The sequence below is a fragment of the Triticum dicoccoides genome, chromosome 3B, assembly GCF_002162155.2.
Source record: "Triticum dicoccoides isolate Atlit2015 ecotype Zavitan chromosome 3B, WEW_v2.0, whole genome shotgun sequence".
Lineage (NCBI taxonomy): Eukaryota > Viridiplantae > Streptophyta > Magnoliopsida > Poales > Poaceae > Triticum > Triticum dicoccoides.
This window is the reverse complement of record NC_041385.1, coordinates 774,327,345-774,354,695: the sequence shown is the minus strand read 5'-3', so window position 1 is coordinate 774,354,695 and position 27,351 is coordinate 774,327,345. Positions and strand designations below refer to the sequence as shown.

Genomic DNA, 27,351 nt, shown 5'->3' with positions numbered 1-27,351 from the left:
ATATATATATATATATATATATATATATATATATATATCATTAGGCGCCTTTTCCATGGGAAAATGAACATCAAGGCAACAATTTAAAAAAGAGTCATACCACATCTTGTAATAGCCATATTTGCTTCGTTTTCAGAAAAGCCGATATCTACTAATGAGTTGATCTTCTTGTCCATCTCTGACATCTTTTGTATAAAATTCTGCACAAAAGGATAAGAAAAACTAAGGTTAGAAATTTTTTTCTATATGTTACTGACTTTTTAATGCCATCTAGGTGAACGTTGAAAAGGAAATACCACTGCATAGAAACACATATGGGGCCATAGAAAAGAAGGGGGCCCTGAAACTAATAAACCATCAAGAAATATATATCACAGACTATCCAAGAAACAAGAAAAAAAGTGATCAGAATAAATTAACGAAATAATTTAGGAACTCAATTTCTTATTCTCAGCTGCTGATTGAAAGTCATGTTAATAAAAGAGTTACTATATGCATAAACACGAATGCACATCATTTTACGCTTGAAACTACTACCTACACTAGCAATATGAAGTTCTGGACTGGAATAAACTAAAGGTGCATAGTCTAACTTTGTTGTTTCACATAATGGCACTATTTGCCGGATGCATAATAGTGGTGAAACACAGTTCTCTGGTCTCTCCATGCTGCTTTCATGATAGAAAGTTAAAGACAGAACGATGGATGATGAGGTAAATGTATGTGTCTTCAGAATATGATGGTGTTCCCATCCATCCTATTTCAGGTTCATCGCTTACTAGCAATCAAGATATATCTTATTTTCCCAAGCAGGTGTAATAAACAACAAACACTCTACAGTTTCCATACTTTTTGTTACATATATGTCGCCATGAATAGGATGGACCATACAATATTCTTTTTACAAATTTTATTTGCATAACTAATACGAAATTCCGCTGTCATTTCATATAGTACATTCTGAGATTTCTAAATTAGTGACTTCATGTATTCATTTCTCCCTGAACATCTAGGTATTGACACCCTCATTTTTCGCAGCTAACAGGTATATGTTAATCTTCAGATTTGTCTCGGTGGGAACTTTTATGCAACTAGTGCAGTATATATGTGATGTTCTCCAGTATTACTTTAATTTGTGTAACTGAAAGTCAAAAGAAGAATACCTTGTTCTTCCTAACCCACATGCTAGTTTCCAACCTCCTTTGATTCTACGGAAAAGTGATGAGATGGATCACAGCACAACTTTACGACAGAATTATTTAGGCCAACCTATATATATTCCTGCTTCTTTATTTAGTATTCAACATTCAGGTTTAGCTTATACTTCTTCTGAACTCTTCTCTGCTCAGTCCGGTTTTACACTGTATCTTGCACTACAAAATAAATCAAAGGGCATAGTTCTTGTGTAAAATTTGATTTCTTCAAGTTAAAGGTCATGTGGCATGTGTATAACTTCTCTTGTTTACACCACCTGCAGTATGAGTTTCTCGTAGCATCATAACTCCTCAAGTCATATGTCTTGTGACTAATATTTAACTACATAGGAACTGAAGAAAAAAAAAGATTGGTTTATAACAGAAATAAATTTTCTAATTCATCAAAACTAGAAGCAGGCAACACAACAATATACTCAGTTTCTACTCCTTCTCAGCCTGTTTGATTACTTTGAAGAAGGCATTGGTCTAACGGTAGTCAACCTCACATCCTATATTAACTCTTACACGATAAAACTTTAACATGGTGAGAATTTTATGTAAAAAATCAGGTGCTCAAACTTAACAACGCAACTCTACTATGACGAAAAGCAGGAGAAAAACAAACAAATCTCGAACAATACATAAAGGGGTGCGCAAGGTATGCATGGCAAATAATTCACATATCATCATACATATGGTCAAAGAATTCTTAGCTACTGAACTAAAGACAATGAATCATCTACCTCATCACCATAATCACCGGAGTTGGGCTGTGTATCACCAGCATCGTCATCACCATCTGAGCTCTCAAAATCAAGATCATCACCATGTTCAACTCTAAGGGGGGCACAGCCAGAAGTAGAGCAGTTACCCAATGCATCTTCATCACCTAGTGCCTGCATTTGTCATCACCAATCCTAACATATGATCCTTGCTATGATGTAGAAAGGGCATCATTGGATAAAGTTAGTAATAACATCCATGGACACATACCTTGTATGTCAAACGTAGTTCAAGTAATGCATTTTCATCACTATACCCTGAAAGCAAAACCAAAAGCCTCGATTAGACAAACGATGCAAACACAAAGAAGAAAAATGAAATGAAATTGGTTACTTTCAGTATTACCAAACTCCTTGATGCTCATCACGACCATTTCCGTTTGAAAACCCATTGCCACATATCTCTCGATTAAGGTAGTAGATGACGCTTCCCCATTAGCCCATCCATTAGAACCCTTTAGATAGTTGGACAAACAAACATAACACTATGATCTTAATAACAACAATGCATGGCTAGCTCTTGTACTTAAATATACAATCAATTACTACGTGACGTACCAGCAATGATGGGCAAGGAGCATTAAGTTCCTCAACTCCGGAGCCCATGAGGGTTCAGCCTCACCATCACTTCTCCCCTTATCATGATCATCACAATCGCACCTCTTAGTAAAGCAGACATGAATCAATATTGAAAGCAAACCATGAGCAAAGCAATAGTAGAGAAGAACAATAATTCTATCATGCACTATTACATGAATCGCAAGATATCGCAATTGGAATCTCTAGCGTGAAACCAGTATGGCAATTCGATTTTAGAGTTTAGAACACAAAAAATCAAGAAGAAAAGACCATATTTTCTATTGGAAAAAATCCCCTTCGGCATTGTCGCATCAAGACAATAAGCGAAAGTGGTAAAAGTATACACCAATAAAATTAGAAATAGTATAGCTTGAAGTTATAAGGATGCCTAATTAAATGAACTGTGCTAGCTTTCTAGAGGAACGATAGTTGTCTATCTAGTTGAACACATTATGCGTAACATGGCTATTTTATAGGAGGGCATGATAGGTTGGTAATTCCAAAAAGATGACTAGGTTAACCAAGTTTCCCTATTATCACCTAGAGTATGATTACTAACCAAACATACACTCTGCAGTCTAAATTAATATATAACTCAAATGCACGAGGCGAAGTGCTAGATAAGTAAGAAATCTGGACGATATAGATGGATTAGTATAACATAAACTAAAGCGCATTATTCCTTATTAAAGACTATTGATGTGTTACATCCCATGTTTGTTCAAAGGAGTTCCAGTGTGTCATCATGGGCAGCACATAGTCAACCACTTTAGATCTATTATGTACTAAAACCACTTGATAGGTTAACTGGAGAAAAGATAGCCACGCTAGAAAATCAGACATGAAAGCAAAAAATCAGGCCATTAATATATTACCCTACTTCAATCAACAAAGCATAACCATTAGATCATCGTAACTACAACTAAGTCAACCATGGGCCCATTTTAGTTGACTCAGAAACACAATTGGACATAACAATAACAAACATTATATCTTTCCTTTTTTCTGTATTCCCATGCAGATATCACACTACGATATTAATAAAAACAAGTCATGGCTAGCTCTTGTATTTAAATACAAAATCAGTTAATTACTACATGAGATACCAGCATGGACGAGCCAGGAGCGTCTAAGTTCCTAAAGTTCGGAGACCATGAGGGTTCAGGCTCAACAATACTTTTCCCCTTATCACGGTCATCATTACCGTTCCTCCAACCCTGTGACATTAGTTAAACACACATCAATAAATATTGAAGGCAAACCATGAGAAAAGAAATTCGTACTTCCACACTTAACGAGTAAAACATGGGTGTCAAATACCCTACTACACATAACTTTGTCCTCCCATGATTTTTCTATTGTGTGCGAGCAAGAAAAGCCACACTCCCTAAAAAAACAATTACACCATGTTTCACTATCTTACCATCCTCACATGGAAACATGCATGATAACAAAGCCGTAAGCCTTATTTTGGGCATACATGATGCAATCTCCATTTCATGTAGATTACAAGGTAGAAGATAGGGTTCATGCCCAAAAAAGAGGGGAAGCAGGACCAAGTCAAGATGATATGGGTCGCCCCTTCTTCTTGCGCTAAAGATATTACCATTTCCAAAGGAACTGGGGCTACATTTCTTTTCAATTTCCATTCAAGAGTTGTTTTTCTTTCATATTTTATTCTTTCTTTTATTTTCTGTCTTCTTCCAAGAAAAAATGTTAGACCAAAACTCTTTTAGGAAATCAAAAAAATCAAGATACAATCTACAACCCAAATGGAAACCAAACCTTTTGTGGTTCAAAAAGGTTCATATACATGTGTCATTGCTGAGATGTGTCTAAGGTGATGACCATACATGAGAACTAATTATGTGAAGTCTACTTTCTAATCAATTTCATGAGCCATTGACAAAATAAGACATACACTCACTGTTAGCAAGAGAAGAAAGATGTATACTACTTAACGTTTGATTGGTCTTGAGCGAGTCTATATAGCAACTTGCTAAATCAGTACTTTACCCTTGGTAGAGATGTACTTTAAAACACATAGCTACAAGCGGTTTATGAGCGTCCTATGGAACCTGGTCGTCCGGAGTTTATGGAGATGAAAGGTCCCTTCCCAGCACGACAACAATCGAGTGTTCCCTGGCCATAAAGTCATGTTTGATTGATCTTGAGTTGTTCTAGCTAGTTAACATTCTGTATTATAAAGTTTCCCTTGGTAGCGGCATAACTCATGCCACATAGCTACCTGCAGTACAAGAGCATGTTGCAGAACTTGGTCGTCGGAAGCGCATAACAATGAAAAGTCCCTTTTTGTTAGGTGTGGTGATATTTGAGTCGTATCTTGGCCAGAAAATTGTTATAATAGGAATAATATGATATTTAACGTCGAATAGGAACTATCTCTTCCCCACTATTTTGAGGGGTAGACCACCCATGAGCAGGCGATACTCGAGCGGTCACATGGAAATGGGACGTAGAACACATGATTTTCCTTAAACTGAGAAAAGTGACGCGGAAACATAATAAGTGGTTTTAATTAGGGAAGTAGAAATGGGACGTAGAACACATGATTTTCCTTAAAATGAGCAAGTGAGAGCCCAGGTTATAACGTTGTGATGGCAGCTGTAATGAATAAGATTTTTTAATTAGGGAAGAAGACATCACTAGGACAAGCCAATCCTCCCAACTCAGCATGCATTCTAGGAACAATTGGCCGGAGCCAGCAGGCAATTATCCATCATGTCAAGAGAGAAAATAACAAATAAACTCCATCGTGTCTAATTGATCTTATACTCGATGCATCAATCCAAAAATACATACAAAAACAAAAAGGAGGGTGGAACGATGACGTACCACCATTCTTCAACCGACGTACGCACTGCCCTTCGCTCGACGACGGAGAGGCACCTCAGTGTTTCCCTGCAGCGATGACGAGGATCCTGACTATTTCCCTGCGCGCCTGCAACCAAAACTAGATGGGTTACACGTATGCCATCTCCATTTTGAGGCATATATATAGACGGGGGTTAGGAGATGTAAAACAATGCTACTATTATTTCCATTAATACCTATATCTATTAATTTATATATAATTTATTATTAATAATGTTATTAATAACGTATTATTCTTATTTCCAAAGATAAATGGGGGTAACTATATAAAATAGTAAGTAGTAAAAAAATTCTAACTTTGGCTACCTATCCACTCCTCTCCCGAATTAATTGTCTTAGATTGTTCTAGATACGGATGTATCTCCACACGTTTTAGTGTTACATACATTCATATGTAGACAAATCTAAAACAGCTAATTTGAGGCGGAGGTAATATTATATATATAATTTATTATTATTAATAGTGTTTTATTATCATTTCCAAGGATGAATGGGCTTGATTTTAAATATACGGATTTTTTTCTAGCAATTAGGTTGAGCCACATAGCCTAAAATATCTACGTCATTAATCTTTGATTTTAAGGACTAAGATAACAAAGAAAAAGGTTACATAATACTTGGTCAAAAGCATACAACCATCATCCATCTAACATGCCAAAGTAAAAAAAATCATCTATTTACTTGAATTGCTACATATTTAAATTAAGTGCAGCTGGATTGAGATATGTATAGTAGGGAGTTGCATCTTTTTATGTGTTTATATGTAATGTTGCAAAGATGTTTATTTTAGAAACTACTAAAAGGCTTGGTCTATATAAATTTATCTCAAATTGGTAATCTAATTTTCGAATTCTTATAAGGCCGTGCACGAACTCAATCACACGCCTTTCCCTTATGAGTTTAGGAAGGGCAAAACATGTGTGTGGCGTGTGAGACCCATCAATGTACTGGCTATATATAGGGGAGAAAACTTAGCATGTCACAACAAAAGCATTGATCCGGAACACCGTTGTTTGTCCCTAAAACAAAATCCTTAGTACCTTGGGAAAGGGTCATGGGGCAGCGCTACGTAGATAACAACATAACCTTTTCTACGACGTCCAAGTCGAATCTTTCAGTTGGCTTTCCCATAAAGATTTTTTTTGTGTGTGCGAAAAAGCAATCACTTCTAGATGCTTCACTTGCTCCTTTCTTATGGTTTCATGAAATAAACGAACGAAGGTGAAATTGTTCAAATCCATTGATAGGGTGTACTAACATGATATAATGTATGACCAACCCACCAACTTAGTATAGGTGATCACTCGATAGAGACATGTTCCAAACTTTAATGGCACATACTGATCTAAGGTCATGTACAATCGACCCACAAATATTTTTTCAACCAACACTCCAATTCAGCATGATCAATACAACGAGGTTTATCTTCAACGTTAACATAGATCTACAAGAATTATTACTTAATAATTTTCAAAAGAACATTGTATGACTATAATTGTTGAAAAAATCTCTATAGATTGTTTGCTTTGTAGGATTATAAATCTTAGGAATTCTATAGGTTGTTGTAGCATTATAATTTTTGAAGATTGATTGTTGTTTATTATGTCAGAATAATGTGGTCTAGGTATGTGTACTCACACTACACGACACAATAAACACATGTGAGCGATATCATAGAACAGCTAAACTCAAGAATGGGGGATACCATTGCTAGATCTAAAGAAAAATAGATAAAACTAATGCCATATCTGTTTATAAAAGGTGAAATTCTAGAAAGCATGTAGTCAAACTTGTCTAACAGTGACTACCGATTATAAACACTAGTACAAAAAATGCTACTGGTGATGTGCCAAAACCACGTTGGTGGCGTGCAACTCCCACACCACCAATGTTGTGCCACTGATAAATGTTAATGGTGGCATGGTACCACCTCTTGTGATTATGCACATCAGTGGCGTGGTATCTGTTCGACATGTCACTAATTGGTTCACATGCACCTGAACTACACTACCACGACAGACGTGGCAGCGTATTCTGCTGACATGGCAAAGAATATGATTATCAATGTAGGTGTTTGCACGTCATAATTATAAGTCAATATAGAAACAATGAATTTAAGAACCATAATAAGTAAGACAATTAGGAAACAAGTTTGGAATGACGTTAATTAAGACACAGCGACAATTGTTATAACAAAGTAGTGAAGATGATAGATAGCCATGCAAGTTTGGAACAATGTTAACACATATTGAAAAATAAATGAGTACTCAAGACCCCGTCATTTTCACTCTCCTATTCATAGCATAAGCATCATTTTGGTATTATTGCAATGCGATACTAGCAGCGCAAACGTCAGCATGACAGATCTATTGCTTTAAGCGATCGGATATCTCTTCCGAATTTGCCGCGCCACCGTTGAACCTCCCATGGGCGTGAATGGCAGGCTGGTTTATCATGATTACAATCTTATATGTTGGATGCATATGAACTCATCTCCGTGATCTTCTTCTAAGACTTGATCTATTGTCTTCCCCCCGTATGATTGCTTTGAAAAGATGTCTCCCTCCCGTACATATGCATACATGTAGTGCATGACATATTAGCCGTTTGTCTGACTGTTTTTCGGTTGATGCATGCAGCTGAAGTCGGCTTTGTCACTGAAGCATATGATGCTATTTTTGTCCAACTATTGATAATACTATTTGATGATCACTTCCATGAAATGATATCCGAAGAAAGCTCCATCGATTAGCTTCTTCAAATATTGCAGAAATGGTTAGACACAATCTTAATTGGTGGCGCCCTACTTTCAATCTACGCCATATTTGGTATGCCACCACTAACAGGTTACTGGTGTTGTGCTTGCATGTTCACATGCCACCAGCATGTGTGACCAAGTTTCCTAACCTGGCATAAGTTAGTGGTGACATGTGACACATGTGACACACCACTGGTACTGTCACTAGTGGTGGCCTGTGGGACATGTGGCACGTCATTAGTAACTTATATATGCCCATATAAGTGTTTGCAACCTCTCTATTATTTTTCCACTTTTCCTCTTCACCCCGTTTACTTCTCCCAAGCTAGCTCATCTTAGTTTTTGGTCTTCCACTCCTAGCTGGCAGTAATGGACCATACAGAGCTTCAAAAATTGGAGCGAACCCCACACACGAGCACACGTTTGGCTAAGAGCACCGAAATATTGGGGCTCCACCGCGTTGGCCGAGCTACCCTCTGAACTCTTGGCTTGGCGATGAGCTTGTCCCCGTGGCCTATGCAACAAACCATGTCCGGCGAATAATCCCACTGCAGCAGCACGTCCATTTGATTCCGTGGCAAATCCTACACCACTAGCGGCGAAGCGGCCCAGAATCCTACAAGGCCACCTATGTTGCTTTGGGGCTGCCAATTCCCTCTTGATAAGAGAACCGAATACACACCATGGAATCCATAATGAGAGTTCTTCATATGTGTTGGCCGTGCTTTGGTACATGACGGAAAATCTCCCTTTGTGTCATTAAATTGGCATGCATACAAACTCGCATTGCTCACATCATGATCTATACACATGTGCAGAAAGGAGTCTTTTTGCCACACATGGATATGTGTTGATCTCCTAAAGAACTATACGTAAGTGAGTTGCTCGAGTGCTAGCATGAACCTATGACACAACAACTAAATGAGATGCAAGCCCATAACAACGGGGGATATATCTGGTGCACCGGGACAATTTGTGCTACCGGTGCACCGGTCGCCCCTTGCACATTCAAAAATGTTTGAAAAAAATTCGGAAAAAAATTAGTGCATTGACACAACATGAATGTATGTTCCTCACAAAAATTTAGATCGATATTTGAAACATTGCTCGAGATACAAAAATAACAAATTTGACACTGAATAGTACATAACACAAGTTGGGCTTCAGTTTTGGCCCATTAGCACATTGACGTCAAATTTGTCATTTTTGTATCTTGACCATTGTTTTGAATTTTGATTTGATTTTTTGTGACAACATACATTGATGTTGTATTGATACACTAAATTTTTGTCGGATTTTTTTGAACATTTTTGAATGTGCAACGGGGACCGGTAGCATCAATTGCCTTGGTGCATCAGATACGTTCCCCATAACAACGAGATGTGAGACCGGATCAGAAAATTCAAGAACGTACGATATGCACTTTTGGCTTGTGTTATGATTAGGCTCGTACTCCCACCTGGATCGATGACAACTATTTTCTTGTGTGATTCATTGTAGTGATGAAGTACTTTGTTTAGGCAATTAGCTAGATCGAGTAACAATTAGTATCTATTGTTTAGCCTTTAGGTTGGTATTATGTTTTCTTAGTAATATATATATGTATTCGGGTCGACTTAAATATATAAAACATAAATAAAAAATATTAAAAAATAATCTTAATAATATCTAAGCTAAAAATAAACCTAAATACAAAATAAATCTATATAAAGTAAATAAAATATAAATTAAACATTAACCTAAATAAGAAATGGACTAAATAAAATATTGCTTAAAAAGTAACCTAAGTAAACCTAAAAATTACAGTAAATAAAGTTGACTGCATAATAGTAATAATATATAAAATTTAAAAAGAAATATACTGCACAATAGTAATAAACTAAATTTTTGTTTCCAAATTAATAGTGGTGGCGTGGGGCCCACCTACCCACACCACAAGTAATGTCGGCTACTGGCCCAACGCCGCGCTCTAATCCACATATGCACACACATGCACACATACGCACACACACCATTGTGGTATTTATAAGATAATGGTGTAACTTTATAATAGAAGAGAAATTATATAATAACTGAGAAATTACACCCTCAGTAGAATTATAATTATAATTAAGCTTATATCTGAATCAGATGTTCCTGTGTGACGTTTAAATGCTGGCACATTGGTTTAATGAACAAACAGTTTCCTTCACATGCAATTAAATAAGCTTCATAATACAAAATATTTATTTGAACACCAAAATACATATTTATATATGGTAAACAATATATATAGCCGCGCAAATAATAATATAGCCGCGCAAATGCGTGTGTTACGCCACTAGTTTCTTGTTATCCCACAAGAAAAGCATAAAAAAAGGGCAGCCCGGTGCATGTAGCTCCCGCTTGCGCAGGGTCGGGGAAGGGTCCGACCACTTTGGGTCTATAGTACGCAATCTTTTCCTACATTTCTGTAAGAGGCTGTTTTCAGGACTTGAACCCGTGACCTCATGGTCACAAGGCAGCAGCTTTATCCCACAAGAAAAGCATAGCTGGAAAAAAATTAATCTACACAATATCGAAGACCAATTTGCAATTCCGCCAAAAAGTGATACACTATCATCCAATGGAGCAACATTAAAAGGAAAATTATAAGCAAAAGTGTTCATAAAAAAAGATAGGTTTTGTTCTTATCAACTCCCTCAAGCTTGAACATTAGGAAAAGCGAAGGAGTCTTCAATAGAGTTTTTCCTAATGTTCAAGAGTCTTCAATAGAGTTTGAGTCCCCCCGCAAAAAAAATAGAGTTTTGAGTCGATGGAATTTCTCTTACGAAGTACGTGCATAAGATACAATCCTTGCACGAAAAAATTCCTAATAATACCTCAACAATCCATAATTTCTAGGAAAATACTTTGAGTCAAAGAGGCTCCAAAATGACAAGACAACATGAAGGAGGGAGTGTAGCCACCATTTTCTGCCCAACTGTTGTTCGACGTCTATCGGTCAGCTAGCTCAGTCCTTCCCGGTGAAGGACCTTGGGCCACTGGAGTACTTCTTGGGCATTCAATGGCTTCCAAATCTGGGGGGGCGAGTCTTACTCAGAAGAAATATGCTACTAACCTTCGACGTACACACATGGAAAATTGCAAGGAAGTGTCAACCCCTATGAATGTGCAATAGAAGTTATCACAGGACGTGGGACAAGCTCTTAATGATGAGGATGCCTTTGTCTATCGCACTACTGGAGGTGGTTTACAATGCTTGACGCTTACCAGATCCGACATTTTGTTTGCCTTCAGCAAGGTTTGTCAGTTCTTGGCACAACCAACCGAGGTCCATTGGGAAGCTGTGAAAAGAATTCTCCGGTATATCAAGAGGACAATATGAGATCAACATCTACACCTTTGAGTGTTTTCACACATGCGGATTGGGCTGGATGCGCCGATGATCGGTGCTCAACCGGTGGCTTTGCGGCCTTCTTTGGACCAACCTTAATTTCCTCGAGCGCATGGAAACAACCAACCGTGTCACACTCATCTATAGAGGCGGAGTACAAGGAATTCGCAAATGGGGGTGCCAAAGTTACTTGGGTACAGTCAATGAGTTGCACATATCACAGCCGCACCCTCCTGTACTATGGCGTGACAACCCTGGAGCTACCTATCTTACAATGAACCCAGTATTTCATGGACAAAACATATCGAGGTCGAGTTCCACTTTGTCCGAGAGAAGGTGGCACTAGGAGCTCTAGAGGTTCGACTCATAGCATTAGCAGATTAGGCCGCAGATGTCTTCACCAAACTGTGCATGAAGCTGATGCTAGACTGATGTGGTCGCAATCTCAATCTTGAGGGGGTGTGTCAAATGTGACGAGTTACTGCTGTCTAGCAATTACTCCCTCCGTTCCTAAATATTTGTCTTTTTATAGATTTCAAATGGACTACCACATACGGATGTATATAGACATATTTTAAAGTATAGATTCACTCATTTTGCTCCGTATGTAGTCACTTGTTGAAATCTCAAGATAGACAAATATTTGAGAACGGAGGGAGTAGAGCTTAGTGCTAGAGTGTAGAAGATCTAGAGACCCCTATCCTGATTATCCACCTCCTAATGACTTGTAACTGAACATGTACATGTACTATATAAACAGACCAATACTGTGGGGCAAATAACCTCTTCTATCTGGCGGCAATGGCACGCTCATCGATCCCTCGCTACCCTAGATAATGAGATTAGAATGGGATTACAATTAAGTGTGTGGCACCTCGGTTTATAACAGAATGGACATGAGGTGAAGCCTCAGTGCTCTGTTTCCATGTGCGGTTGCATAGAAGACCAGTTATCAGTTCTTGTGTGCAATTCAAATCTCAGAGGACAAGCCGATGGATAAGGACGAGGCATAGCTGTCAAGCATCACACGTCATGCAAGGGAGGAAGCGAGCAAATGTGAACTCATTATGTTTTGAGTCCTTTTACAGTGCATCCGAACGATATGGACCGTCCGTCGGAGCGAATTCGACGGTCCAGATCCTATGCAATACCCTGATGTCACATGTACTATATCAGACCCCGAGGGGCATTTTTGGGAGAAAAAATATTTTGAACTGATCAGATTTTCCCTCCCAAATATTTCGAGGGTATTCTCGGTACGAATTTCAGGGCTATTTTCGGTTCGAGTTTTATCCCGTTCGTTAGGATTTATTCCTCGCCGTCGCTATGGTTTTAATCCTCACCGGCAGGATCTAGCCGCTCGTCGCCGCCCCTCCCTCCCTCCTCGCCGGCATAATCTAGCCACGCGTCGCGGCCCCTCCCTCCCTCCAGCCCAATTCCCTCGCGATCTCGCATCACCTTTTCAACGAAGAACACGAGAGGAGGCACACTGCCCTCCCCACGGCGGCCGCCGTCGAAGATTCGGCGCCATCCCACCTCCCAGTCCTCCATGTGGGTGCCTATAGCCACAAGGTTATAGGCAACCTCTTTCCCACACCCCAATTGGTTGTTTGCGTCCTCTACATCACCTCTCCGCCATGGCTGCAACTTTGATCTAGCCTTGTATCTCGTCCGATGGCAAGGTGGTTGGGTATGGATCATGTTCTGCGGGACTAGATGAAGCCGGCCGCTGGCCTCAACGGCCAGCCCCATTCGTCCAGCCACGACTACAAGATCTACCAACATTCAATCGTTGCATTCATACACTTATACATTTCATTCAACATGTATTCTTTCAATTTGGCTGATAGGTGAGATTTGGAGATCAATTGAGATGATAAGCTATTAATTTTGGAATGTACTATAAACAATTTATAGCTTATGTTGTTCAATATTTATGATGCTCACTTCTTCTTGTGCAATTGCTGGACTGGGATCAACAGACTTGGCATGTGCTTTATAAGAAAAATTAGATTCACAGGGGATATCCACTTTTAGAAGATTGGTGTTAATTCTTATTATGATGTTTTAGCCTTGTTAAAGGGAGAGTAATGATCCTCGCAAAAAGCAGAGAGAAAGGAATGAGCATTCGATTCTTCCATATGTTGCATTTCATTGTTCTGTGTTTAGTTATGTCGAACATTAGTTACATGCACACACTTGACAAGGTTAGTACAAGTACTAATTTTTCCTCTATTTTGCAGGGCTATGACAGAACATGCTATATGATTCCCTGAGGCAGGATGGATGTACCATGGCCATGAAGGAAATATGCCCTAGAGGCAATAATAAAGTTATTATTTATTTCCTTATTTCATGATAAATGTTTATTATTCATGCTAGAATTGTATTAACCGGAAACATGATACATGTGTGAATACATAGACAAACATAGTGTCACTAGTATGCCTCTACTTGACTAGCTCATTTATCAAAGATGGTTATGTTTCCTAGCCATGGACAAAAGAGTTGTCATTTGATTAATGGGATCACATCATTAGGAGAATGATGTGATTGACATGACCCATTCCGTTAGCCTAGCACTTGATCGTTTAGTATGTTGCTATTGCTTTCTTCATGACTTATACATGTTCCTGTAACTATGAGAATTATGCAACTCCCGTTTACCGGAGGAACACTTTGGTTACTACCAAACATCACAACGTAACTGGGTGATTATAAAGGAGTACTACAGGTGTCTCCGAAGGTACATGTTGAGTTGGCGTATTTCGAGATGAGGTTTTGTCACTCTGATTGTCGGAGAGGTATCTCTGGGCCCTCTCGGTAATGCACATCATTATAAGCCTTGCAAGCAATGTGACCAATGAGTTGGTTACGGGATGATGCATTACGTAGCGAGTAAAGAGACTTGCCGGTAACGAGATTGAACTAGGTATTGGATACCGACGATCAAATCTCGGGCAAGTAACATACCGATGACAAAGGGAACAACGTATGTTGTTATGCGGTTTGACCGATAAAGATCTTCGTAGAATATGTAGGAACCAATATGGACATCCAGGTTCCGCTATTGGTTATTGACCGAGAATAGTTCTAGGTCATGTCTACATAGTTCTCGAACCCGTAGGGTCCGCACGCTTAACGTTATGATGACAGTTATGTTATGAGTTTATGAGTTTTGATGTACCGAAGGAGTTCGGAGTCCTGGATGAGATCAGGGACATGACGAGGAGTCTCGAAATGGTCGAGACGTAAAGATCGATATATTGGACGACTATATTCGGAGTTCGGAAAGGTTCCGAGTGATTCGGGTATTTTTCGCAGTACCAGAGAGTTACGGGAATTCGCCGGGGAGTATATGGGCCTTATTGGGCTATACGGGAATAGAGGAGAGAGGCCAAAAGGAAAGAGGCCTGCGCCCCCCCTCTGGTCCGAATTGGACAAGGGGGGCAGCCCCCTTTTCCTTTTCCCTCTCCCCCTCTTTCCACTTCTCCTACTCCAACAAGGAAGGAGGGAGTCCTACTCCCGGTGGGAGTAGGACTCCCCTTGGCGCGCCCCCTCCTAGGCCGGCCGCACCTCCCCCTCCCTCCTTTATATACGGGGGCAGGGGGGCACCCCATGACACACAAGTTGATCTACGGATCGTTCCTTAGCCGTGTGCGGTGCTCCTCTCCACCATATTCCACCTCGGTCATATCGTCGCGGAGTTTAGGCGAAGCCCTGGGCCGGTAGAGCATCATCATCGTCACCACGCCGTCGTGCTGACGGAACTCATCCCCGAAGCTTTGCTGGATCGGAGCCCGGGGATCGTCATCGAGCTGAATGTGTGCTGAACTCGGAGGTGTCGTACGTTCGGTATTTGGATCGGTCGGATCGTGAAGACGTACGACTACATCAACCGCGTTGTGATAACGCTTCCGCTTTTGGTCTACGAGGGTACGTAGACAACACTCTTCCCTCTCGTTGCTATGCCATCACCATGATCTTGCGTGTGCGCAGGAATTTTTTTGAAATTACTACATTACCCAACAGTGGCATCCGAGCCTGGTTTTATGCGTAGATGTCATATGCACGAGTAGAACACAAGTGAGTTGTGGGTGATACAACTCATACTGCTTACCAGCATGTCATACTTTGGTTCGGCGGTATTGTGAGATGAAGCGGCCCGGACCGACATTACGCGTACGCTTACGCGAGACTGGTTTCACCGTTGCGAGCACTCGTGCTTAAAGGTGGCTGGCGGGTGTCTGTCTCTCTCACTTTAGCTGAATTGAGTGTGGCTACGCCCGGTCCTTGCAAAGGTTAAAACAGCACCAACTTGACGAACTATCGTTGTAGTTTTTATGCGTAGGTAAGAACGGTTCTTGCTAAAGCCCGTAGCAGCCACGTAAAATTTACAACAACAAAGTAGAGGACGTCTAACTTGTTTTTGCAGGGCATGTTGTGATGTGATATGGTCAAGACGTGATGCTATATTTTATTGTATGAGATGATCATGTTTTGTAACCGAAGTTATCGGCAACTGGCAGGAGCCATATGGTTGTCGTTTTATTGTATGAAATGCAAACGCCCTGTAATTGCTTTACTTTATCACTAAGCGGTAGCGATAGTCGTAGAAGCAATAGATGGCATAACGACAACGATGCTACGATGGAGATCAAGGTGTCGCGCCGGTGACGATGGTGATCACGATGGTGCTTCGGAGATGGAGATCACAAGCACAAGATGATGATGGCCATATCATATCACTTATATTGATTGCATGTGATGTTTAGCCTTTATGCATCTTATCTTGCTTTGATTGACGGTAGCATTTTAAGATGATCTCTCACTAAAATTATCAAGAAGTGTTCTCCCTGAGTATGCACCGTTGCCAAAGTTCGTCGTGCCGAGACACCACGTGATGATCGGGTGTGATAAGCTCTACGTCCAACTACAACGGGTGCAAGACGGTTTTGCACTCGCGGAATACTCAGGTTAAACTTGACGAGCCTAGCATATGCAGATATGGCCTCGGAACACGGAGACCGAAAGGTCGAGCGTGAATCATATAGTAGATATGATCAACATAGAGATGTTCACCATTGAAAACTACTCCATCTCACGTGATGATTGGTTATGGTTTAGTTGATTTGGATCACGTGATAACTTAGATGACTAGAGAGATGTCTGTCTAAGTGGGAGTTCTTAAATAATATGATTAATTGAACTTAAATTTATCATGAACTTAGTCCTGGTAGTATTTTGCAAATTATGTTGTAGATCAATAGCTTGCGTTGTTGCTTTCATATGTTTATTTTGATATGTTCCTAGAGAAAATTGTGTTGAAAAATGTTAGTAGCAATTATGCGGATTGGATCCGTGATCTGAGGTTTATCCTCATTGCTGCGCAGAAGAATTATGTCCTTGATGCACCGCTAGGTGACAAACCTATTGCAGGAGCAGATGCAGACGTTATGAATGTTTGGCTAGCTCAATATGATGACTACTTGATAGTTTAGTGCACCATGCTTAATGGCTTAGAATCGGGACTTCAAAGACGTTTTGAACGTCATGGACCATATGAGATGTTCCAGGAGTTGAAGTTAATATTTCAAGCAAATACCCGAGTTGAGAGATATAAAATCTCCAACAAGTTCTATAGCTAAAAGATGGAGGAGAATCGCTCAACTAGTGAGCATGTGCTCAGATTGTCTGGTACTACAATCGCTTGAATCAAGTGGGAGTTAATCTTCCAGATAAAATAGTGATTGACAGAATTCTCTAGTCACCATCACCAAGTTAGTAGAACTTCGTGATGAACTATAATATGCAAGGGATAACGGAAACGATTCTCAAGCTCTTCGTGTGCTAAAATCAATGAAGGTAGAAATCAAGAAAAACATCAAGTGTTGATGGTAGACAAGACCACTAGTTTCAAGAAAAGGGCAAATGGAAGAAGGAGAACTTCAAGAAGAACGGCTAGCAAGTTGCTGGTCAAGTGAAGAAGCCCAAGTCTGGTCCTAAGCCTGAGACTAAGTGCTTCTACTTCAAAGGGATTGGTCACTGGAAGCGGAACTACCCCAAGTGATTGGCGGATAAGAAGGATGGCAAAGTGAACATAAGTATATTTGATATACATGTTATTGATGTGTACTTTACTAGTGTTTATAGCAACCCCTCAGTATTTGATACTAGTTCAGTTGCTAAGAGTAGTAACTCGAAACGGGATTTGCAGAATAAACAGAAACTAGTTAAGGGTGAAGTGACGATGTGTGTTGAAAGTAGTTTCAAGATTGATATGATCATCATCGCACACTCCCTATACTTTCGGGATTAGTGTTGAACCTAAATAAATGTTATTTGGTGTTTGCGTTGAGCATGAATATGATTTGATCGTGTTTATTGCAATACGGTTATTCATTTAAGTAAGAGAATAAACTGCTGTTCTGTTTACATGAATAAAACCTTATATGGTTACACACCCAATGAAAATGGTTCATTGGATCTCGATCATAGTGATACACATATTCATAATATTGAAACTAAAAGATGCAAAGTTAATAATGATAGTGCAACTTATTTGTGGCACTGCCGTTTGGGTCATATCGGTGTAAAGCGCATGAAGAAACTCCATAAAGATGGATTTTCAGAATCACTTGGTTATGAATCATTTGATTCTTGCGAACCGTGCCTTTTGGGCAAGATGACTAAAACTCCGTTCTCCGGAACAATGGAATGAGCTACTGACTTATTGGAAATAATACATACCGATGTATGCGATCCAATGAGTGTTGATGCTCGTGGCAAGTATCGTTATTTTCTAACCTTCACAAGATGATTTGAGCAGATATAGGTATATCTACTTGATGAAACATAAGTATGAAATAATTGAAAGGTTCAAAGAATTTCAGAGTGAAGTAGAAAAATCATCGTAACAAGAAAATAATGTTTCTGCGATCTGATCACGGAGACGAATATTTGAGTTACGAGTTTGGTCTTTAATTAAAACGATGTGGAATAGTTTCACAAACTCATGCCACCTGGAACATCATAGCTTAATGGTGTGTCCGAACGTCATAACAGTACTTTATTGGATATAGTGCAATCTATGATGTCTCTTACTGATTTACCATTATCGTTTTGGGGTTATACATTAGAGACAGCAGCATTCACGTTTAATAGGGCACCATCTAAATCCATTGAGACGACACCGTATGAACTATGGTTTAACAGTAAACCTAAGCTGTCGTTTCTTAGAGTTTGGAGTTGTGATGCTTATGTGAAAAAGTTTTCACCTGATAAGCTCGAACCCAAATCGGAGAAGTGCGTCTTCATAGAATACCCAAAGGTAACTATTGGGTACACCTTCTATCATAGATCCAAAGGCAAATTATTCGTTGCTAAGATGGATCCTTTCTAGAGAAGGAGTTTCTCTCGAAAGAAGTGAGTGGGAGGAAAGTAGAACTTGATGAGGTAACTGTACCTGCTCCCTTATTAGAAAGTAGTTCATCACATAAATCTGTTCCTGTGACTACTACACCAATTAGTGAGGAAGTTAATGATGATGATCATGAAACTTCAGATTAAGTTACTACAGAACCTCGTAGGTCTTCCAGAGTAAGATCCGCACCAGAGTGATATGGTAATCCTGTTCTGGAAGTCATGTTACTAGACCATGATGAACCTACAAACTATGAGGAAGCGATGATGAGCCCAGATTCCACGAAATGGCTTGAGGCCATAAAATCTGAGATATGATCCATGTATGAGAACAAAGTATGGACTTTGATTGACTTGCTCGATGATCAGAAAGCCATGTTAAATAAATGGATCTTCAAGAGGAAGACGGACATTGATAGTAGTGTTACTATCTACTAAGCTCGACTTGTTGCGAAATGTTTTCAACAAGTTCAAGGTGTTGAATACAATGAGATTTTCTCACTCGTATCGAAGCTTAAGTCTGCCTGAATCATGTTAGCAATTGCCACATTTTATGAAATCTGGCAAATGGATGTCAAAATTGCATTCCTTAATGGATTTATTAAAGAAGAGTTGTATATGATGCAACCAGAAGGTTTTGTCAATCCTAAAGGTGCTAACAAATTGTGCAAGCTCTAGCGATCCATCTATGGACTGGTGCAAGCATCTCGGACTTGGAATATATATGCTTTGATGAGTTGATCAAAGCATATGGTTTTATACAGACTTTTGAAGAAGCCTGTATTTACAAGAAATGAGTGGGAGCTCTGTAGCATTTCTAATATTATATGTGGATGACATATTGTTAATTGGAAATGATATGGAAATTCTGGATAGCATGAAAGGATACTTGAATAAGAGTTTTTGAATGCAAGACCTCGGTGAAGCTGCTTACACATTGAGCATCAAGATCTATATAGATAGATCAAGACGCTTGATAAGATTTTTCAATGAGTACATACCTTGATAAATTTTTGAAATAGTTCAAAATGGAACAGTCTAAGAAAGGAGTTCTTGCCTGTGTAACAAGGTGTGAAGATGAGTAAGACTCAAGACCCGACCATTGCAGAAAATAGAAAGAGAATGAAAAGTCATTCCCTATGCCTCAGTCATAGGTTCTATAAAGTATGCTATGCTGTGAACCAGACCTATTGTATACCTTGCTCTGTGTTTGGCAAAGGAATACAATTTTGATCTAATAAGTAGATCACTGGACATGGGTCAAGAATATCCTTAGGAGATGTTTCTCGATTATGGAGGTGATAAAAGAGCCCGTCGTAAAAGTTACAACGATGCAAGCTTTTACACCAATCCAGATGACTCTAAGTCTCAATCTGGATACATATTGAAAGTGGGAGCAATTAGCTAGAGTAGCTCCGAGCAGAGCATTGTGGACATAGAATATTTGCGAAATACATACGGCTCTTAATATGGCAGACCCGTTGACTAAGCTTCTCTCACGAGCAAAACATGATCATACCTTAGTACTCTTTTGGGTGTTAATCACATAGCAATGTGAACTAGATTATTGACTCTAGTAAACCCTTTGGGTGTTGATCACATGATGATGTGAACTATGGGTATTAATCACATGCAGATGTGAATATTGGTGTTAAATCACATAGCGATATGAACTAGATTATTGACTCTAGTGCAAGTGGGAGACTGAAGGAAATATGCCCTAGAGGCAATAATAAAGTTATTATTTATTTCCTTATTTCATGATAAATGTTTATTATTCATGCTAGAATTGTATTAACCGGAAACATAATACATGTGTGAATACATAGACAAACATAGTGTCACTAGTATGCCTCTACTTGACTAGCTCGTTTATCAAAGATGGTTATGTTTCCTAGCCATGGACAAAAGAGTTGTCATTTGATTAATGGGATCACATCATTAGGAGAATGATGTGATTGACATGACCCATTCCGTTAGCCTAGCACTTGATCGTTTAGTATGTTGCTATTGCTTTCTTCATGACTTATACATGTTCTTGTAACTATGAGAATTATGCAACTCCCGTTTACCGGAGGAACACTTTGGTTACTACCAAACGTCACAACGTAACTGGGTGATTATAAAGGAGTACTACAGGTGTCTCCGAAGGTACATGTTGAGTTGGCGTATTTCGAGATGAGGTTTTGTCACTCTGATTGTCGGAGAGGTATCTCTGGGCCCTCTCGGTATTGCACATCATTATAAGCCTTGCAAGCAATGTGACCAATGAGTTGGTTACAGGATGATGCATTACGTAACGAGTAAAGAGACTTGCCGGTAACGAGATTGAACTAGGTATTGGATACCGACGATCAAATCTCGGGCAAGTAACATACTGATGACAAAGGGAACAACGTATGTTGTTATGCGGTTTGACCGATAAAGATCTTCGTAGAATATGTAGGAACCAATATGGGCATCCAGGTTCTGCTATTGGTTATTGACCGAGAATAGTTCTAGGTCATGTCTACATAGTTCTCGAACCCGTAGGGTTCGCACGCTTAACGTTACGATGACAGTTATATTATGAGTTTATGAGTTTTGATGTACGGAAGGAGTTCGGAGTCCCGGATGAGATCAGGGACATGACGAGGGGTCTCGAAATGGTCGAGACGTAAAGATCGATATATTGGACGACTATATTCGGAGTTCGGAAAGGTTCCGAGTGATTTGGGTATTTTTCGGAGTACCGGAGAGTTACGGGAATTCGCCGGGGAGTATATGGGCCTTATTGGGCTATACGAGAATAGAGGAGAGAGGCCAAAAGGAAAGAGGCCTGCGCCCCCCCTCTGGTCCGAATTGGACAAGGGGGGCAGCCCCCTTTTCCTTTTCCCTCTCCCCCTCTTTCCACTTCTCCTACTCCAACAAGGAAGGAGGGAGTCCTACTCCCGGTGGGAGGACTCCCCTTGGCGCGCCCCCTGCTAGGCCGGCCGCACCTCCCCCTCTCTCCTTTATATACGGGGGCACGGGGGCACCCCATGACACACAAGTTGATCTACGGATCGTTCCTTAGCCATGTGCGGTGCCCCTCTCCACCATATTCCACCTCGGTCATATCGTCGCGGAGTTTAGGCGAAGCCCTGCGCCGGTAGAGCATCATCATCGTCACCACGCCATCGTGCTGACGGAACTCATCCCCGAAGCTTTGCTGGATCGGAGCCCGGGGATCGTCATCGAGCTGAACGTGTGCTGAACTCGGAGGTGCCGTATGTTCGGTACTTGGATCGGTCGGATCGTGAAGACGTACGACTACATCAACCGCGTTGTGATAACGCTTCCACTTTCGGTCTACGAGGGTACGTAGCAACACTCTCCCCTCTCGTTGCTATGCCATCACCATGATCTTGCGTGTGCATAGGAATTTTTTTGAAATTACTACGTTACCCAACAGGCCACACCACTATGCTCCTGAAGGTGATCCCTTCAATTCGGCGTTGCAGCACCTGCAGAGGCCCCCCATATGGTACGTGCTTTACTCTTGTTATCCTATGCTCTATTTTATTGTCTTTGCGGCCTGCCTACGAGACATTGACTGTGCTGTTTTCTGGAATAGCTTGGATTGCGTGTTGAATCATGCATTATTTTTTCTTCTGTTGTGAGGCTATGCTCATGCTCGTACCTTTTTCTCTCGTATGAAAATAGACATATCATAATCCATTATTATTCTCGGGTTGCCCGTCCACTGTAATTGGTCCGAACCTTGCCCAGGCACTGTTACTATCAGATGGTAGTAACAAGCAAATATAGATTTCTACGAGATCCCGTAGAGACCAAATTTATTTCAAGCAAAATATTGTAACCAATATTATTGATGTTTTACTACTTGACTCATGCGCAATGGACTAAGAACACGGGACTAAAACCAAACCACACCCTACTCTATCGCTTTATGTCCAAGTGTACACTCCACATGTAAGAATGAACCACACTGCTGGACTAATTGCTTGCATCTTCATCGTCTTCAATCGCAGCTGCATCCGATAGCCTAGCATGGTACTGCTTGAACCTATTCCTGTATTTCATTTTGTTGTAGGGTGAATAGACAAGGACAACAAGTAGCTCTTTTCTGAATTTCTCAATGTAGGCCTGCATGCAAGGATATGTTAGTATCGTTCCATAAGTTTCAGAAAATGACATAATTTTAGGTGTTACTCTACGTACTTCATATTATTGCATCCTCAGTTTTACTCCCGTAAATAATTCGATGTTCTTCAGCATGTATAGTGCACAACAAGAACTGCAACATTTTATGTTGTTAGATCAGCATTTCAGATATTAACAATCTCAAACAAAAACAAAAGCTAATATTTTTGACTGGCATCTCATCGGCTTTTGGCACATTAATGTTCCGTACTAGCCATTACGTCACGTTAATGTGTTCCCATGCATTTCTTTCTATCCAATTGACTCGCCTCGCTGCTCTCAGATGTGCTTCCATCCCACATACCTGCAAGCCCAATGGGATGAGAAGTTGCCTACGACTAATACTTACATACGATGTTAAATCCTTTGTTATAATTAAATATGTTGAAATTCTCACCATGTTATTTACTTTTTTGGGTACCATACAGTGAAAAAGTGAATCAAGAACCTGAATCTCCTTCCTTCTGGGGTTTACGACCACAAGTAACCAGTGGGCGTTTTGCCTGTTCGTAGGTAGGAAAACCTGAAGTGCACAGATAATTAGATCAACGTGTATAGTTATCAAAAAAATCTGTTCTACGTCAGGTTAAAATACCATATCATGTTTCAGGTAGTTGGTGCCTTGTGTTGTTCCAGGAATGCCTGCCAAAGCGTCCTCGTAGAACTCCTCTATCCTACCATCTCTTTCGAGCTTAGCAACGCCGGCCACCCTCTCAATGTAAACCAGTTGGCCATCCCTTGTGTCAATTGGTTCATCATGACGCATGAGTTGGATCGCATCATCAACCACCTACAAAAATAATCAAGTTCATTGTATTGTACAAAAATGAAACTTCGTAAACTAATTTGTGAAATATCTTACTTCGTCACCCAACCATACGCCATCTTCAGATCCATCTTTTTGGGTGATGCATTGCAAATGATTCGATAGCACGGCAATGCCATCAACTAAGACCATTTGTTTTTCATGATTTGTAGTGTTGATCAGTGACGCAACGAAATCGTGTCTAACCACATCTAGCTGGTTTCTCTGGGTTTAAGGAACTTTTGACCTCTTTTTTAAGTTGCTAGAGCCGATTTTCCTCTTTTTATTGTTCGTGTCCTCGGAATCATTTGTAGACACTGATGGAGTCTTCTTTTTCCTTGTTTTTCTTCTCAGTATCGTACGAAGCATACTCGTCATTCTTAAATAATTGCAATACCACACTTTTCTTTTCGCCCCCATGATTTGGTGGTATCGATTCAACCACACTTACTTCTTGCTGCTTTCAAAAGGATTCATCATGGCTGTCATCATCTGTGAAGGCACGGGGCTCTTCAGGCTCTCGCGATCCCGTAGCCTTCACAGAGTGATGCTTACTCCGTCTGTTGAACGGATTCTTTCATACGAAATAAACCGCGTGTTAACCTTTAGCAGATTCTTGCTCAATTATAGGTAAAATGTGCATCACCTGGAAATCTTCAAGGCTTGTGGTGGCTTTGGAATGCATTTGCTTATCTAGAGCACCCTGGATATCATCCACCTCTTTCAAAAGCTTATGAATACCACTGAGATCCTGTTTGATTTTTATTTCAGCTCTTTCTAAAGTTTCATCCTGTACGTGGAAGATCACAAGTTATTTCTGAAACGACAATGATTGTTTCATAATTAAGTTAACATGCTTACGTCAAAATCTTCATCAAGGTTCTTAATTGGGGGCTCCATGTCATCATTTTGTATTCCCTGCTTACAATGGTGCTTAGCAGCGACCTCCGTGACATCATTTTGTTTCCCCTGGGCAGAAGCCTGCTCAGCATTCTCAACAGAGGCCTCCATTGGGTGTGAAGGTGCCCCGAGGACAAAAAGATGTATGTCCTCCACTCTTGGAAATATTTCATCGCGTTTTTTCTTTAAAAAGTACATGTTAGTCTGGGGTGTTTTCATAGTAAACTAATTTAAAAAAACCTTGTACACGTAAATTTCCAATTATATATACTAATCTCATAATTCTAGGCTTACGTCCAATTCTTTGATGAGGTCCTCTATGAGCTTGCCATTTCTACTGGTACGCCTAAGGCACTCATCCATTTTCTTTTCAAGGGTGCACATCCTATCGACTTGTTCTGCACCGGCCTCCCGCACGAGGGAGGAAACTTCTTGCAAATCAGCCAATACACGTCCGACGAGTACCTTAATCTGAGACTTTGAAACAGTTAGAATCATATAACTTCATACTAGTTGGAATGTTACAATATATATTTGTGCCTAATGTAACTCATTTACCTGAGCGCCAGTCTTTGGTTTGGCTAGCGTACCATCTCGTAATGGAATGAAAGGCCTCATCAGGTCCTCAACATACTGCAGTTTAGTGTCATTAGTATGATTTAGGAAATATACATGTTACATAATCCAGGCAATGTGCTGACATTTTACCTCCAACTCCCAAGTAATTATTCTGGATTATATTGTCAACCTTTTTTGCCTTCTCTTCGCTCCAGTTCTGGATCAGCGGCCTTAACCTTGATTCATACGAGATGCTAGAGTCCAATTGGTGCACTCTGAACTTCTCATAGTACCATGTCTCCATGACAACAAAAGAAGTTTACAAATATTCTCATACATTATGTAATGTATGTTAGGTAACTGATAATTGTACTACTACGAATTACCTGTAGTAGTGGTAGATTCCCCTCCAGAATTGCCTCACCATTTACAAAATTCTTCACGCTATCCATAAGATAGTCAAGCGTTAGCTGTCCAAGTTTTGTGCCCTTTGTCGTCTCAATGTTTCTAACAATCCCAATATATTTGTTATCCACATACTCCTCTTTTGTTCGGCGTACATATTTGCCTATGGTGTACAAGACAAATGTCCTGACAAAATTTGGTGTGATGTCGCCTTTCATCTTCGCTAGCAATCGTTCCAAAGTTATTTTGGTGTCATTACGGTCTTTCAGCTTCTTCCACAACTCCATATTATCATCAAGATTTGAAGGGACGTGCTTCTTCCCATGGCAGGGCATGCCTGTTATATGCGCTACATCTTCGAGTGTGATCCTACATGGTCTCCCGTTGATGATAAAGGCATCCTGCTCTGCATCATATGAATTAGCGATGGCCATGCACAGTAGACAGTACACGTCTAATTTTGATGCTAGGTTTCTTGAGAAGTCCACCCAGTCCTATCAACTGGATGTACATCCTTTGTTGCGTGTTTAATCCATTTATGAACTCCTCATATGGAGGCAAAGAAGCATCCTGGGTTCAATGGATGTGCAAGTGTGATTAGATTCAGCATGGTATACAATTTAAACACTCATACAGAGGAATATAGCTTATATATACCAACATAAAAATTGTGCTCTATGCAACTTCTTGAGGTAATTTCTTTACAAGCATGCTAAGTTCCATGTATGTGCAAATACTATCATTAGATTCATCTTGGTTACGTTTGAACGGTCATATAAGGTAATCTCCATTGGAAGGCGCTTATCTAAAATAAAATAAAGATTAGAAAATAAAAAACTATCCAACCGTGGTCTCCTCAACTCTAGGCGCTAATCATTTTCAGTAATATGGAATTAAAACATGGGCCATTCATGTCTACTACACAACCTTCTTCTTGTAGACGTTATTGGGCCTCCAAGTGCAGAGGTTTGCGGTGGCGGAACTCCCGGTCTATTGTGTTCCTCGATGTTTTTAGGGTATATGGACTTATATAGGCGAAAGAAGTCGGTCAGGGAAGCCACAAGGGTGAACTACTCCCTCCTCATCATGGAGAGCGCCGGGATGATGAAGATGGCCACCGGTGATTGGTTCCCCCTTCGGCAGAGTGCCGGAAAGGGCTCCCAAGAGTTTTTGGTGGCTACAGAGGCATGTGGCAGCGGAACTCCAGATCTACTGCTCTCCTTGGAGGTTACAGTATTTATAGGATTTTTTGGCATAGGTTTCACGTCAGGGGGGTCTCCGGGCTGTCCACGAGGCAGGGGGGCGCGCCCTAGGGAAGTGGTATTTATAGGATTTCTTGGCATAGGTTTCACGTCAGAAGAGTCCCGGGCTGTCCACGAGGCAGGGGGCGTGGCTCCCACCCTCGTGGGCAGCCCGGGACTCTTTTGGCCCAACTCTTACACTCTAGGGGCTTCTTTTGGTCCATGAAAATTCGTCAAAAATTGGCACGT

General features: G+C 40.3%; 1 pseudogene; it reads right to left on the bottom strand.

Moving 5' to 3' along the window:
* The window catches only part of LOC119279980, a 27,786-nt pseudogene extending 1,590 nt beyond the window's left edge, over positions 1-26,196 (bottom strand).
* Positions 26,197-27,351: the final 1,155 nt, after the last annotated feature.